Source organism: Schistocerca cancellata, chromosome 7 (genome assembly GCF_023864275.1).
Source record: "Schistocerca cancellata isolate TAMUIC-IGC-003103 chromosome 7, iqSchCanc2.1, whole genome shotgun sequence".
NCBI classification, from domain to species: Eukaryota; Metazoa; Arthropoda; class Insecta; order Orthoptera; family Acrididae; genus Schistocerca; species Schistocerca cancellata.
The window spans coordinates 607796838-607812551 of NC_064632.1; the positions used below are offsets into that span (position 1 = coordinate 607796838).

The window sequence follows — 15714 nt, forward strand, 5'->3', positions numbered from 1 at the left end:
TTAAGCAGTATTGTTTGGCCTAAAGTGACCATATAAAAATTTTGGAATTCTTGAATTTTAATATATTGAGGATTGGAGGAGCTACTGGCAATGGCCTAGAGAAAATTCTATTCAAGAAAGTAATCACTTAGCTCCCACAGCAACAAATTCATATTTCGTATGGAAATATCATTAAATATTTTGCACAAGAAACTAATCGGCCCCTCATAGTTTATAGTTTTGCACCACATGTAAATATCTTCAAAATTAGGACTTATCACTAGACATGGCACCTGTTTAGTACACTGCTTGCCCAGAAGGGTCACAGTAATCTGGATCTCACAGGGTCAGGTATTTTATTATTCATTATTTACTGCTTGTACATTTACAATATACAAAGAGTACAAGAAATGAAAGTTGCTCACTGCTCCCAAATGGCCACGAAACAAACTTCAAAAATATTCATCTAGGAAGCTGAAGCTTGAGTCAATGCAACACAATGATTCTTGACTTTGCTACAATATGAAAAAAATATACTGTGGAAAATCTCAAAAACATCCTCTTTGTTTGTGCTAAATAAATGTTTCCATTAGTGTGTTTACAGCATAATTTACATTTCAAGATGAGTTCTCAAGAGCCAAAATTAAGAAAGCTATATTAAGGGGAGTTTGAATGCCATATCCAGACAACGTTAAAATTAGTGACTTGAATTCCCTGTATTTCAGGAACCACTGTAGCCATTGACATGAAACTTTTACAGGACATTAAACTGCATGTTCTGGGACTAATGAACTTCAATAATTGCACTTCAGCCACTTTCAGAAGTACTTTTTTTGGACGTTATCCTAAATAATTTTAATTATACGTAACACTATGTTCGTTTTTTTTTTTAGTTCTGTAGACTAAGGATATGTATGTTATTACTCCCTGACAATTTGAATACTCTACTCGAAGCAGTTTCTGGGATTTAGGGAAAAATGCAATAGAAAATGCTCATTTTCAGGACCAGCTTCTAAAGTTTAAAAGATTGTAACTCTCTTAATATATGTTTAACTTTTTAATTTTAGTCACTCAGAAGCACCCTGCACCATACTGTATATCATCCTGTTGATCTTTTTCCAAGTTTCTTCTTCTTCTTTCTGGACTCCTTAGGGGCCAACTGTGCTGCATACTCTGCTTTATCAATGCAACCCTTGTCCAGCCATTCAAGTTCTCTGATGTAGTTTGCTCCAGGATTAATTCCCATATGCTGTACCATTTTCACTCCACCAATGTTGCCATTATTAAAAGCAATAACAGCAACACTGACCCCCACCCCCATGACCACCATTGTCTTCATTCCAACAAAAACTTTTTGGTTCGCGAGTACAAATAAGATTATTGAACAACTCATTGGGATTTTGAGTCTGACCATGCACACAGTTCTTCAGTAATTCAGGATTTGCCAGGTCTCTGTGAATAGGTTTTATGATATCCATGACTGCTGCTGGAGTTCAATGTTTATGGCTGTATGAACTGCCATACTGCCTGCTTCATTTCCAACAAATCCTCAGTATTATTTATAATGGCCATCCCATAATACTGCTGTGGTTCATCAATCATTTTGTCTGTCAGCCAGCCTCTTATGGTTTCACCATCAGAAAGTTTCTTGTCTCTCAAACTTTATTTCAACTTCCTCAACTTGGTGCCCATCTTCTTCTGGACATTATCAATTTCATTAGATCCTGAAGTAATGCACGTAAAACTTTTAACATTTTCAACTGATTTAGATTATATATAAAAAAATAAAATAAAATACTTCTCATGTAAGTTTATAAGTGATATATATATATATATATTTAAAAGAAAGATGATGAGACTTACCAAACAAAAGCGCTGGCAGGTCGATAGAGACACAAACAAACACAAACATACACACAAAATTCTGGCTTTCGCAACCAACGGCTGCTTCTTCAGGAAAGAGGGAAGAAGAGGGAAAGACGAAAGGATGTGGGTTTTAAGGGAGAGGGTAAGGAGTCATTCCAATCCCGGGAGCAGAAAGACTTACCTTAGGGGGAAAAAAGGACGGGTATACACTCGCGCACATACACACATATCCATCCGCATACACACAGACACAAGCAGACATTTGTAAAGGCAGGAGATACATATATAAAATCATTTTATTCAGAAAATTGCAAATTTTATAATGAGATGAAAATCCGAAAAAGTAAAAAAAAATTTTTTACGTTCTAACTCCCCTTAAATAAAATAACTTACAGATTTTAAAAACAAACTGTGTAATAAATGCTTTCCTTCAAAAATGAAGCAGAGATATTAAGTTAATTAGTAAGAATCGTATTACATATTTTAATCTTTAACATACACCTGATGAGATAACTATGTAATAAAAGTTACTTCAAATAGAAACAACTGCGTAAGAGTACATTTAATGAGCATAATCTGCATTTTTAGAAAGATTTTAAATGGCATTCTACTGAGAACAGAATGATTCTAACTGAATTAAAAACCTATACAAAACAATCACTTTAACTATTTTACTTAAGGTCATTTTTATAATACCTTTCATAGATTTCTTTTTAAACACGGTGACAGTGGTGATGATACCTAACGCAAGGTCAATGTACACTGTTACAGTACACATCGTAGCATCAGTCTTTCATAGAATACAATCAGTTAGCACATCCAAGATTTCTACATTTGGATCAGGTTAAAAAAAATTAGACAGCACGTCCCTTTGAGTGAAGAATGCCTTTGAATTAAGTAGATAGATGTCCTTTTCAAGAACATAAGCAATCAGCAAGAAACTTCTAAAATTGGCCCTACTAGTTGAAGCAACTGTACCAAGTCCATCTTCAATGACACACAGATCTTCTGAGCAAGTATGCTGTTTAGAATTTGCTTGCATACTTATTTTACCGCTCAGAATATACCTTCACTGCAGCATGAAATTCACATGGTTTTTGAATTACTGTGTTAAGCCAATAACCTTACTTTGCCAGTATACCTACGTTGTATAATTCTAAATGGATACCAGAAATGGTTTCTTGAGCCAAATTCTACAGCTGCTTAGCTACTACAATTTGATTTTCAAATGTCCATTGAGAACGTGCTTTATCAAGTAAGTTTTTAAGCAGTGCCTCAAGTCCACTGCAAACACTTTTACAATGTGTAGTAGCAAAGCAGTGCAATTCTCCATGAATAATCTAATTAGTCTTTTGGATGCATGTGCTGAGGACAAAAAACAGCTTTTACATTACATAGCAATGCCGATATAAAAGCAGAATATCGTTATGCTTGACAGTTTTTCCATTTGATATTTATATCAGTTTTTGCTGGAAAACATTAAATATCACTATATCACGTTATAAGTAGTGAGAAATTAAGACATTATTTAGATATTCAAGTTCAGTGTTATCCTACTAATAGACTGCACGCACTTTAAATTACATCACTTCCGCTTTTGGCTTTTCACAGCCAAAAGTGGTAAACTATTTCATTTAAAAAAAATTATTGAGGCTGTAGACCTGGATTACAAGAAGTGAATGGACAGAAGAGAAGGAAACAGTTCTGTTCAGCTGGCAGCCCAGTGGTAGCACTGAACATCTTCAGGCACTAATGAGTAATACGAAAATGAGTATGATGATGAAGTATACTGATAAATGGTCCAAACACATCCATACCTTACACAACCAGGAGAATAATGGAAAAATGCTTACAATGGGTTCGCAACAGACAGCTTAATCCTTAATGTTAAAAAGACTAATGTTATGCAATTATCAGGCATAAAAAATATTCCTAACTACATGAAATGAAATAAGATGATTGAAATTAAAAACTGAAGCTGAATTGTACGGAGGCGAGACTAATTAAGCATTTGCACACAAGACAGAAGACAATCATGAAGCTAAGAAATAGTATGATAGACTGACCTCCAGAGGATGTAGGGGCGATTTAGTGGATAAAATTTTGATAAGGAAACCATGGCTGGAAATATACCTAGTTAGAAGATCAAATCACTCTCAAATTTACAACTTCATGGTATGCACGCAGCGGAGACAACTGAGCTCTGACGCCACAAATGGCACATGACAGGCTGAGATGATTCAAAAAAGACCTAGGTACATGTGTTGCACAGATAGATCTACCATTACAGACTGTACCTTTAAGTGGAAGATTTCAAAGTGGTTCCATCTTGTAACTTCTTTTATATTCAAACAGTTCATTTCTGGACACAAGTCCGTTCAAGACTACGTATTAAATCCCCTCTTCAACTCTAGAAGCCTGCAATATGAATTATGAAACAACCTGTTTGATAATGAATGCAGTACAACTAGAGAAGAATGCAGGAAGATCAGCAACATCTGTTTAGCTGATGAAATGCTATTGCTCTTAAACAGAGCACTCTCCCTTCAAAGAACAGTATTGGGTTATTCCATGTCAGTTCAACCTGGGGCTCCAGCTCATAGTCTCAGATTTAACTGAAATTCAGTAAACTAATTCTACCATGTGTGGAACACTCATGTACGAAGTATTAGTTTCCCCTGCCAATTAGTTCCAGAATTATGACTTCTGAAAGAAGGTGGTGTGACCCGGAAATTGCAACCCGCATCTGGCAATCTATCTTCAGACCCAACTTCAGGTCTTAAATAACTTTGGAACTATTCCACACAGTCCAGTGAAATTTTTACAACCCAGTAACATGCATTTAGAGAACACATTCCATGAATCAAAACACCAACAACATATTTCTGAGGGAAAATAAAAAAAAATTCCAAAATATGATCAAAAAAATGTAATACGTTAAAAGGTACATATTGTAGGTGCCCTCTATGCCAAATATAATTCACTCAAAAAGGGTATAAATTTTTTTGTGGTAAGCTTAATGTGACCTAAACACACACAGAACTCATCACACCCATATCAGTCACAAACATTGAGTCACATGCACATGAAAATACAAAAATTTGAAAAATTACCTGAAAACATGGATTTTTGAAGTGTGGTAGCACAAAAGGGACAAGTGGTATCGAAGCAAAATTTCACACACTGCATAAGTAGACCATAGTGATATATATCTCAAAATTTCAGCATGTTATTGCAAGACATTGGTGTACAATGGAAGTCGACAGATGTATTTGGTGATGTGCCCATTGTTCCACAACACAGTTCTGTAAAAACATATCGTAAATTGTTCTGCCTCTTCTTATCTTCTCCCACAACTGTTTAATCACTAAGTAATAACATATAGACAGATTAACACAACCTATCAATGTTTACTGCACCTTAACTGCTAAAAACCAGTCGATTGTGCTTCGACCAGAAGTTCTCCCACACTTTGGCTACTGTATTCTGTACATTGAGTGGCAAATTGTACTGTCTTCCTGACACTGTGGTAGGAACTGGAACTGTCATAAGAATATGTTCAAAAGGAATCCAACACCTGTCCGCCAAACGTGGCCAATGAAATGATCTTGCTGGTCCTGCTGGTGCCATGAAGTTCTTAAATACATCACCATCTGCTTCACAGCACTCTGCAACACATCCTAAGTACCATTTGTCATCATAAACAGCAATAACATAACAACCTGGTTGTATGTTGCTGCTTTTCCTTCTGAATCCTGAGTCAGACACACTGTGAAGACACATGTTGTGCATGAACCTATAGTTATAAATGGACAGTCTGCTCATCTGCACATTGTCAGAGTCCGCTGGAGAGAAGTGATGATGGCTGCTTGTGCCTGAAACAGTTTTAACGTGTTCTAGTCTGCTTTTCAGCAACTTTTCGATTGATTTCACCTCGAAACATAGAATGATTGTATGCCAGAGATATTTTTCTGTGCCCAGGTAAATAATTGAAGAGGTGTTAGAATGTGACCTCCTGTAGGGTGCTGAAGACTAGCTCGTGATGCCATGTGCTTAATGGTAGCACCAATACCATCACATACATTTTTACCATGACTCGTTGCGAAAAAATTCCATTCTGCGTGAATCTGAATATCATGGTAAAGCATGCATAAATTTTTGAGACTTTTACAGTTTTTGTACTGACTAGCTGTCCCATCACTGAAGTATTTAGCAAAATGTATGTGAGGCAGCTTGTTTTTCACATATGCCATGACAGTGCGAATGTGGGCAGGAACTGCAATGGCACCATGAATTAAAAAGTCACTAAAAATGCACAGGTTCATGACAAACACATCGCCTGATTCCCCTCTATAGTAAATTCCAAATGGCTGGAGAGTTGCTTGACTGTTGTCCCAATGATACCCTGGGATGGCATCTTGAACTATAAATGCATAATTTTCGGTAAAGTCAAGTATTACTATAATTTCATCTTGTTTCAAATTATCCTTACAAAACTAGAGATAAGCCACTTGTATTGTTGCTGTGAAGCTGTGTGTTGTCAGTTTGTACTTTGCTTTGTTTCAAGACTTGTGTGATCCATGTGTGTCCATTGTTTATAAGAAACAAGTTCATCATCATCATCCATAAGGAGTTCACCATACAGTTTGTTATTCATGTATATTGCAAGATTTGCCTTACCAGGACACTTTTCACACCTGGTAAGAACTGATGTCACGCACCTTTGTAATGCAGACCAGAATCCTTTATAACAGCAAACATCAGTTTAGCATTTTGATGGGTCTCACATACACAAACATAGTGTGTGTCCCTTGCACTTACAGGCACAACCCATTTTGGCCGAATATCGAAAAAAGATGGTAAACCTACTTCGGTATTGGGATACTTTTCCCTGAATTCTACATATAGTTCTGATATGTTGCATAGCAACAGTCTTTTTTGCATCTGTACACGAACATTTCCCATTTACACCGTTACATAGTCTTTTTCCAGGCATTATTTGGCTGTAGTCATTATTTTCATAAGACTCAGACACTAGCACCTTTATTTCTGAACTCAATTGCTTACCCTGAGCCTGCTGAAGTTGTGGAAGCACTCCTTGGGTTGCTTTTATTTTCCTAGCTTGCTTTACCATGTATGTAGAAACATTGAATTCGTTTGCAGTGTAGTCAATAGACCAGCTGGAAGGTGCAAGGATAAGAGTAGCTACTTTTTTCTGGCGTGTGGATATGGCACATTTTTCTTTCAAATCATGCACAATTTTGTCCAAATCAGAGCATTTCTGGCATGATTTCTGTTCCTTTGGAGCAGATAGTTCTTCCTCTTCCACCATTAGTGTGTCAGCTATTTTGTGTTTTAATTCCATTTGAGCTTCTTGTAGTTTTCTTCTACCATAGCTGGGCCTGTCTCTTTTCCCAACTTTGTATGTCTTAATGGGAGACAAACCAAGAGCAGTCACTGAAGTATTTAATTGCTCATCCGCTGTGGTTGTAGGTGGCTGATGCTCTTCGTCACTGTCACGTAAATTATCATTTTATAGCAGTGTAAAACACCTGGACCATAACTTTTGTCCGGGTTTCATGTTAAGTCCCGCGCACTGATTCACTTTCAATACTGATTTTATATCAGTTTCTCTGACGCTACACTTCACTGTCTTCTTATGAATCCGAAATGGATCAAAACAACTTCTTTGTAGGAAAGAATACTTATCCAGAAACAGTTTCATATGATGATAACAAACACTAAAGTTTTCTGGAACCGTGCTTCTTGTGCACACGGATTGCATCCGGAATCTTCATAGCAACAAATCTTGGTCCGATTCATCCAGATCATACAGAACAAAGTGAATGCCACATTTTGTTCCGTATGTTGTTTTATGACATTCAGATGCTTGTGCTCTACCAATACTGCAACTTGTTTGAACATAAGCACCACTAGTACACTCTTCTGCCTCCTTACTGACTTTCCACAACAGTACTGACCAGTCTGAACTAGAATCTTAAAAACATGTCTAACCTGTATTTGTTGCTTGTTTCCTTTGTTGTTCCTGCCTAACAATGACTCATTCTCTCTCTGAAAACTACCATTGTTTAACTTTCTGTTGCCTAATGGTTCCCAATAACTGCTACAGCTTTATCTGAAACAAGCTGTCTGCATCATCACTATTACTTGCTAAATCGTGTTAAAAGAAACGTAACCAAATACATCTCTGTCAACTTCCATTGTACACAAATGCGTTGCAATAACAAGTTGAAATTTTGACACACATTATATTATGGTCTACTTATGCAGTGTTCGAAATTTGGCTTGGATATCACTTGTCCCTTTTGTGCTACCATGCTTAGAAAATCCATGTTTTGCAGTTAATTTTTCAAATTTTTGTGTGCATGTAACTCTGTTTGTGTGACTGATATGGGCAAGATGAGCTCTGTGTGTATTTAGGCCACATTAAGCTTACCACAAAAAAATTTATACCCGTTTTGAGTGAATTATATTTGGCATAGAGGGCACCTACAATATGTACCTTTTAACGCATTAAATTTTTTAAATCACATTTTGGAATTTTTTATTTTCCCTCAGAAATATGTTGTTGGTGTTTTGATTCATAGAGTGTGTTCTCTAAGTGGATGTTACTGGGTTGTAAAAATTTCACTGGACTGTGCTGAATAGTTCCAAAGTTATTAAGACCTGAAGTTGGGTCTGAAGATGGATTGCCAGATGCGGGTTGCAATTTCCGGGTCACGCCACCTTCTTTCACAAGTCATAATTCTGGAACTAATTGGCAGGGGAACTTAAAATTTTGTACACGAGTGTTCCACACTTGGTACCATTGGTGTGCTAAATTTCAGCCAAATCGGATACTATCAGCTGGAACATTTTCTCAAATTGGTTGAATTGACATGGGATGACCCTATTCAGACTTGAATAATTGCAAGAGTACAGAATGAAATTATCACAAAGAAAACTATAGCATAGGGAGATAAGAGTACATGACACATAAGTTATGAAGCGGAAACAATGGATGATAAAATTGAACAGGTTGCTCAGCATGTGTATTTGGGGAGCAAGTTAACTGATGACGGAATGAGTGAAAAAGAAATAAAATCAGGAACTGCAATGAAAAATCAAGACTCCCAGAAACAGAAACACTATGCAGCAAATTGGAGTTAGAGTAAAGAAAAAGGTACGTTAAATACCCCATGTGGTGTGTGTCTCCATAGGACTTTGGAAATTGGGCTGTGAAGAAGCAAGAAAGAGGCAAAATTAAAGTACCGAGATGGATAGAGAAAAATGGAGAACATAAAATTGTCAGTAAAGCTACAATTTTCAAGGACAGGAGAGCACTCCTTTCCTTGATTTCTTGCACTGTGGATCAACAAATACAGTAGACATGTCTTGTGAAACATTCACAAAACTGAAGTGTCATCCGAAACTGCTGGCATGAGGAACTGTTGTCTGGAACAGTCCTCTTGAAGACAACACATATCGACACACCACTGCCCTCATGAAGGACATTAGTCAGTATTTCTGTTGGCAACTTTTCAATCCTACAGTCCTAACCATACATGGCCAGTGATTACAGCCTGAAGATGACAAACTCAAAACTGCCATTGTCAACTAGTTCAATTCCCAGGTGGAAAACATCTATGCGAAGAGGTTGAAGCAGCTGGCATGTTATGAAGCATGCTTAGGGAAGAACTGTGACTGCATGGATAACTAGCATAGATTTGTAAGAAATTAAAATTGCAAGTAATAGCTTTTTTCTAAAAAACAATTTTTTTAATGAGCTGTTTGGCTCCCCCTCCCCCAAACACATTCCCACCCTTAAAAATCAAATATATTGGCCCACAAATGTTCCTGTAACATTTTCCATTATCAATTTTACATAATATGCTTCATGCACAATCTGTTAAAAATACTTTTTTACCACAGCTGCGCTGCTCCAGAAGATTGCCTTAAGATATTATTGCACGGAAGTATGAGAAGTACGCTAGCTATCTTGTCTGCAAGTCAACCCAATGGGAGAGATTTCTAAGTACATAGCAGGCATAACTGAGTGCTTCTCAATAGAGTTACGTGCAAGCTGGATCCACCTCAATTCATTATACATCTGGATGACTAAGAACTTTACACACGGAGCCTTATCGAATATCTGCCCGTTTCTCTCTACTTCTGGCACATGCAAGTTATTTTTATTTGTTCGGAATAGCTTCCTGTAAGTCAACAGAGCTGTCTGCTGTCACCCAGTTTTAAACCTGTTCCTCTGCTCTCCAGCCTGTGTCCAGATACTTCCTTTAAGAGTCCTCCAATGTATAAGGTTAACAATTTATGCCGGTCAAGAGCAGGTGTGGGCCACATACTAAACCTTGCGAGACACCTTATCAAATGTTTCCCAACTCTCAATTTAGTATTATTTCTGTGGAATCATTTGTTAACACAATCCACTTTTGTCATTAACGCCATATCATTAGTTTCTCCGAGCAGAATCTTCTGTTCTGCATAATTAAAGCTGCTGACATGATCACAAAAAGTGGCAAGAAGGTAATTCTCATTTAATTCTCCTGGGACTGAGTTCATATGATCCTTTCTCTGAAGAGAAGTCTTTACAGAAATCAAAATGAGCTATAGTAAAAGATTACTGTCTGAAACATTCAATATTCTGTTGCACGTAAGATTCCCTAAAAAAACTGGAGAAAACAAGATGAAGGGAGATGGATCTTTAATTAGAAATCAGTTCCTTAACTCCCCTAAAGTTTATAAATGGCTGTTACTATTGCATACTTCAGTCTTTAAGAAATGCTCTTAAGCTCACTTCACACAAATAAGTTATGTGACAGTGGCATGACTGGCCCAGCGCGTGATTGCACCAGTTGTAATGCCGCGACAACACACATTCAAAGTGGCCACTGTTTCTTCCAGTGTGTGCAGTACACTTGAGCAGCTGGGATGGCAAAGTTCTCAGGCGACAATCTTATGCTGATTGCCGTGATTTTGGATGAATGGACAATGGAGCAAAGTTTTATGAATAGTTCAGAATGTCAGAAAATTCACTCTACTTCCTATTGAACTACTTACAAGTTCACATTGAAAAATGAAACACATACTGGAGAAAAGTATCACACCAAGAGAACGGATCGCCTTTTGCTTAAGGTTGGTCAGTACATAATGTAAATAACACACTTTGACAGTTTATTGATAATTAAATATATGAAATCAACATTCATAATTACTGTCTTGTGTTGCAGTCTTTAGTGTTTTCTTCTGTTTGATACTGATTCGCTACTGCTAATACCCTCCGTGAAATCTTTGTCTACCTTTTTTCTGAGATATGGCTACTGGAGATACACTAAACATGATTTCATTGAGTTACCACAGGGGATATAGTACAGTTCACAAAATTGTAAGAGAAATTTACATCACGATTACAGGCAATATAATGGACAAATTTATGACTGCTCCGACAGAAGAAATGTTGAACATCAGTACGGATTTTTATTAAATGTGGAATTTTCCCACCTGCATAGAAGCTTCGGATGTGAAACACATTACTATTCAGGCTCCTTCAAACGCTACATCAGTATTCTTTAATTACAAAAAGATTTTTTTGATAATTTTGTTGGCTCTTGTAGACACTCGATGTAAATTTGTTACTACTGATTTTGAGGCATATGTAAAGAAATTTTCTTCCAATTAAAATTTAGGTAAAGCACTTCAACCAGGCTCCTTGTGAATGCAAGAGCAAATTCTACCATACCAAACACTGATAGTCAAGTTCCGTATGTTTTAATGACGTACTTTATGCACCCACATCCAAGAGATAATTTGAACAAGTGTAAGCATAACTTCAGCTCTTGTCCGAGTCATGCCAAGAGGACAACTGAAAACGATTTTGGTATATTGCCTGAAAAATTTAGACTTTACAATAGGTGGATTAAAGTCACTCTAAAGTATGTAGATTACATAATTACAGCCACTTGCTTACTGTATAATTAGGGGTTTTCTTTTTGGATTTCTCTTGCTGCTCCTTGGGTTTCCCTGGCTGGGAGGACTTCACTGGCTCAGTCTCCGGGACTGAGGATGTGTGAAGCCCTACGACCAGAGGCTTTTCGCCTCTTCAGCCATTGGCAGGTGTCGTCTTTCCCACTAGAAGAAACCTGGAAAGGGAGTGATCCAAGGGACTCCTTCCTAACAAGAGAAGCCGAAGAAGACTTACACTTCTCCAGCTTAGAAATGGGGACAGATGTCCCTGAAGGGGGGGGGGGGGGGGGGGCGGAGGTGTTGCTCCCGAAGTAGGTGGTGCAAGAGCAACAAGGGGGGAAATGACTCCCACCATCAAGGGGGCAGGTGTAGTCTTACGACTCTGAGAGGCAACCTGGTTGGTGGTGCTGATGGTGCCATAACTGTTGTAGGGGTGGCATAAGACGATGTCATACCCACAGGATGCAGGCGTTCAAATTTTCTCTTAGCCTCAGTGTAGGTCAGTCTGTCCAGGGTCTTGTACTCCGTAATTTTCCTTTCTTTCTGGAGAATCCTGCAGTCAGGGGAGCAATGCGAATGGTGTTCTCCACAGTTGACACAGATGGGAGGCGAGGACCGCATCGAGGGAGGGATAGGGCTTTACATCACACCGGTAGACCATCACCTTGACCTCCTCAGGCAATGTATCACCCTCAAAGGCCAAGATGAAAGCACCGGTGGCAACCTGATTATCCTTTGGACCCCTGGTGGACACGCCGGACAAAATGTACACCTCGCCGCTCTAAATTGGCGCGCAGCTCATCGTCAGACTGCAGAAGAAGGTCTCTGTGAAATATGATAACCTGGACCGTATTTAAGCTCTTATGGGGCTTGATGGTCACAGAAACATCCACCAGCTTGTCACAAGTGAGTAACTCCCGTGACTGGGCAGAGGATGCCGTTTTGATCAAGACTGACCCAGATCTTACTTTGGACAAGCCCTCCTCCTCCCCAAACTTGTCCTCTAAATGCTAAACAAAAAACTGAGGCTTTATCATCACGAAACATTCCCCGTCAGCTCTCAAACATACAAGATACCGGGGTGAATAAGATCCGCTGCCATCATAAGCCTGACGTTCCTCCCATGGTGTGGCCAGTGAGGGGAACGATTTGGGGTCATACTTCTGTGCATTGAATTGCGCTCGTGATCACTAAAGAGATGGCTGGTGTTTCATCACCAGCAAGAGATGATGGACTATGCTTCATTGCGTGTCATCCGCCCTTATGCCTCCCACTCCGACCAGGGGCCCTCCCCATGGGCACCACCCAGCCACAAGAAAAAGGCCACCTGGCAGGATGCCACTGCCGGGAGTCCCGACGCCCCAGGGGGATGTTCATCTACCCCTTGGCATACGTGAGGAGTTAACGGCGCAGGCATCAGCATAGCGACTCCTGTGTGGTCAGGGGGCTACAAGCAACAGGGTACATGGCGGCCCCACCACAATGGACTGGCTACTGAGCTGGATATCAGGTGCAAAGAAGTTCATGGTCATCGTCAATGCAGAAATCGACAGTGCATGGTGGAAAACACACCCAGGAAGGCGTCCTCACCCAAGAGATGGAGAATGGGTGGGCCTGGAATGCGACGATGAAAAAGTGGGCTAAAGCCCTCAATGCACGATGCACCTTTTAAGGCGGGCGCCCTTCCCCAATTGGCTCGCTCTTCGGGAAAATTTTGAAGAATGGAGGTCAAACCCTACAGGGGACCATCACATAAAAGCCGAAATATGTGAAACTCCTTTTAGTTGCCTTGTACGACAGGCAGGAATACCTCGGGGCCTATTCTAACCCTCGGACCCGCAGGGGGAGGACTTCTTGTCTAGAAGGTTGTAGATACGAAACTCATGAAAAATAGTAACTTTTTTTTTATTTCTAAATCCAATCAAAAACCTAAACTTTTATTCAGTTACCTGATACAAATGTATTTTTTAAATTTCTAGTATTTCACTGTATCATTTTCATTATTGTACTGACTTTTTTATTTGCCCTTATTTTTCTACCATTCTTTTTCTCATTTTAAATGCGCCAGTACTGTCTATAATCTATAACAAGTGCCAACCAGGACCGCACTTCGGTTGGTAAAATGGCAGTTCGTGTAGCCAAGTGTGAGGATAGTTTCAGGTTACTAACAAATGACAGCAAGAAATTGCAATTTGTTTTCCAGTGCTGAAACTGACATTTTTCTGTCTTGAGTTTGCTCATAGAGATTAGCTGTAACTGACATGAACAAAGCTGTTATGATTTTAGTTCACCACAGACTTTTGGCTGCTGTTTTCTCTGATACATTGCACATCATGAGGTTGTGGGTTGACTTCGGTCACGGGCTTAAATTCAGGGCTACAAAACGCGTCTTGTGCCGCAGTTTAGTCACTGGTCACTTAAAATCAGTTGTCGACAGAGCATCTCTTCTCTCTGTTATACATCATGGTATCCGCTTCCAACATTGCTCCGCGTTGCACCAACATTGCTCTGCGTTGCACATTAACAGCGTTTGTGAAGTGACACACTGTGTGTGTGTGTGTGTGTGTGTGTGTGGTGTCACTTATAACGAAGTGATAGCCGGATGCCAATGTGACAACACTGCAGTCGCAAGTGACGGACATCAACTATCGAGTAATTTTAATCAGACTATAGTAAGTACTTCATATTAAACCACCAGATAAAAGCAACATAAGTCAGACTGAGCACGTTTGTAGCAGAATACAATTGTTCTTTCAACATAATGGAATGTTTACTGCAATTTGTTAACTCAGTTCATCCAGATAAAGAGATTTCAAAAAAAGTTACTTGGAGGTGGACAAAAGTGACATCCATCATGAAGAGTGTTACTGGCACTGACAGCTAACACAGGGTGCGACTAGAGACTAGAGAAAATACATTTCCTCTAACTATGGATGAATCCACAGATATAAGCATTACAAAACACTTGTGTCTAGTCACACGTATTAATGCAGGGGATATTATTGATACTTTTTATGAGCTTCTGCATGTAAGTGGTGGAACAGTATAACTCCATTAGAAAACTGTTAGTTCACTGGCAGCAAACTGACATGTTGCAGCATTCGCCTGTACGGCCATCAACCCACATGGCACAATAACAACAGAAAACAGTTTTGCAACAGTTCCACTAGGCGGCCCTAGCAGTGCCACCAGGGGAGACATTTGTATTGCCGTGCGACAGTATTTAGGCCCACGCACCGCTGTCCAGAGAGAGTTCATGTTGAGCCAGAGCTACTGACGGACGTTACTCCACTACGACGCCGCCGCCTGCTGCCGATCGGCTGTCTCTTCGATGGACACCGCCTGGCCTCTGCAACCCCACCAACTGTCCAGTCACCATGGTTGAATGGTTCACAAACTTTGGCAGCACATTGACTAATATCACTGTGCACACACTAAAAGTTAACTTTTGTGGAACGTGGTTTCCCTGTCCAGTAGCAGAACTTTGTAAAACATTGGTTTGTAGAAAACTCTACCAAGTATGGCACTGAGTTGTTGAACTCAGCTCGTCACTCATTTTAGAGTGTTAATTGTGTTAATTGTGTTTGGTTCATCAGATTAGATGAACATACTATCTTTTTTCAAAAAAAACTAACATCCCCTACAAAGAAAATTTACTGGGGTTTGCAGCAGACAAGGCTTCTACTACGATGGAAAAGAGAGAATCTCTTTTTACACTTATTGAGAAACGGTTCGTCTAATAACAACTGAAGATCATGGTATGAGAAAGATTTGTGCAAGAATCACGATAACATGCCATCCCATACTGCTCTGCCAGTGTAGCAATTTTTAACCTCAAAACAAATTTCAGTATTACCAAAATGGCGGTCAAGGGGCACAATTTTCAAACGA

At 39.2% G+C, this 15714-nt stretch overlaps 1 protein-coding gene across 1 annotated transcript in view; it reads right to left on the reverse strand.

The window, feature by feature from the left end:
• The window catches only part of LOC126092089 (DNA mismatch repair protein Msh6), a 325870-nt gene that overhangs the window by 307005 nt on the left and 3151 nt on the right, over positions 1 to 15714 (reverse strand). The window lies entirely within an intron of this gene.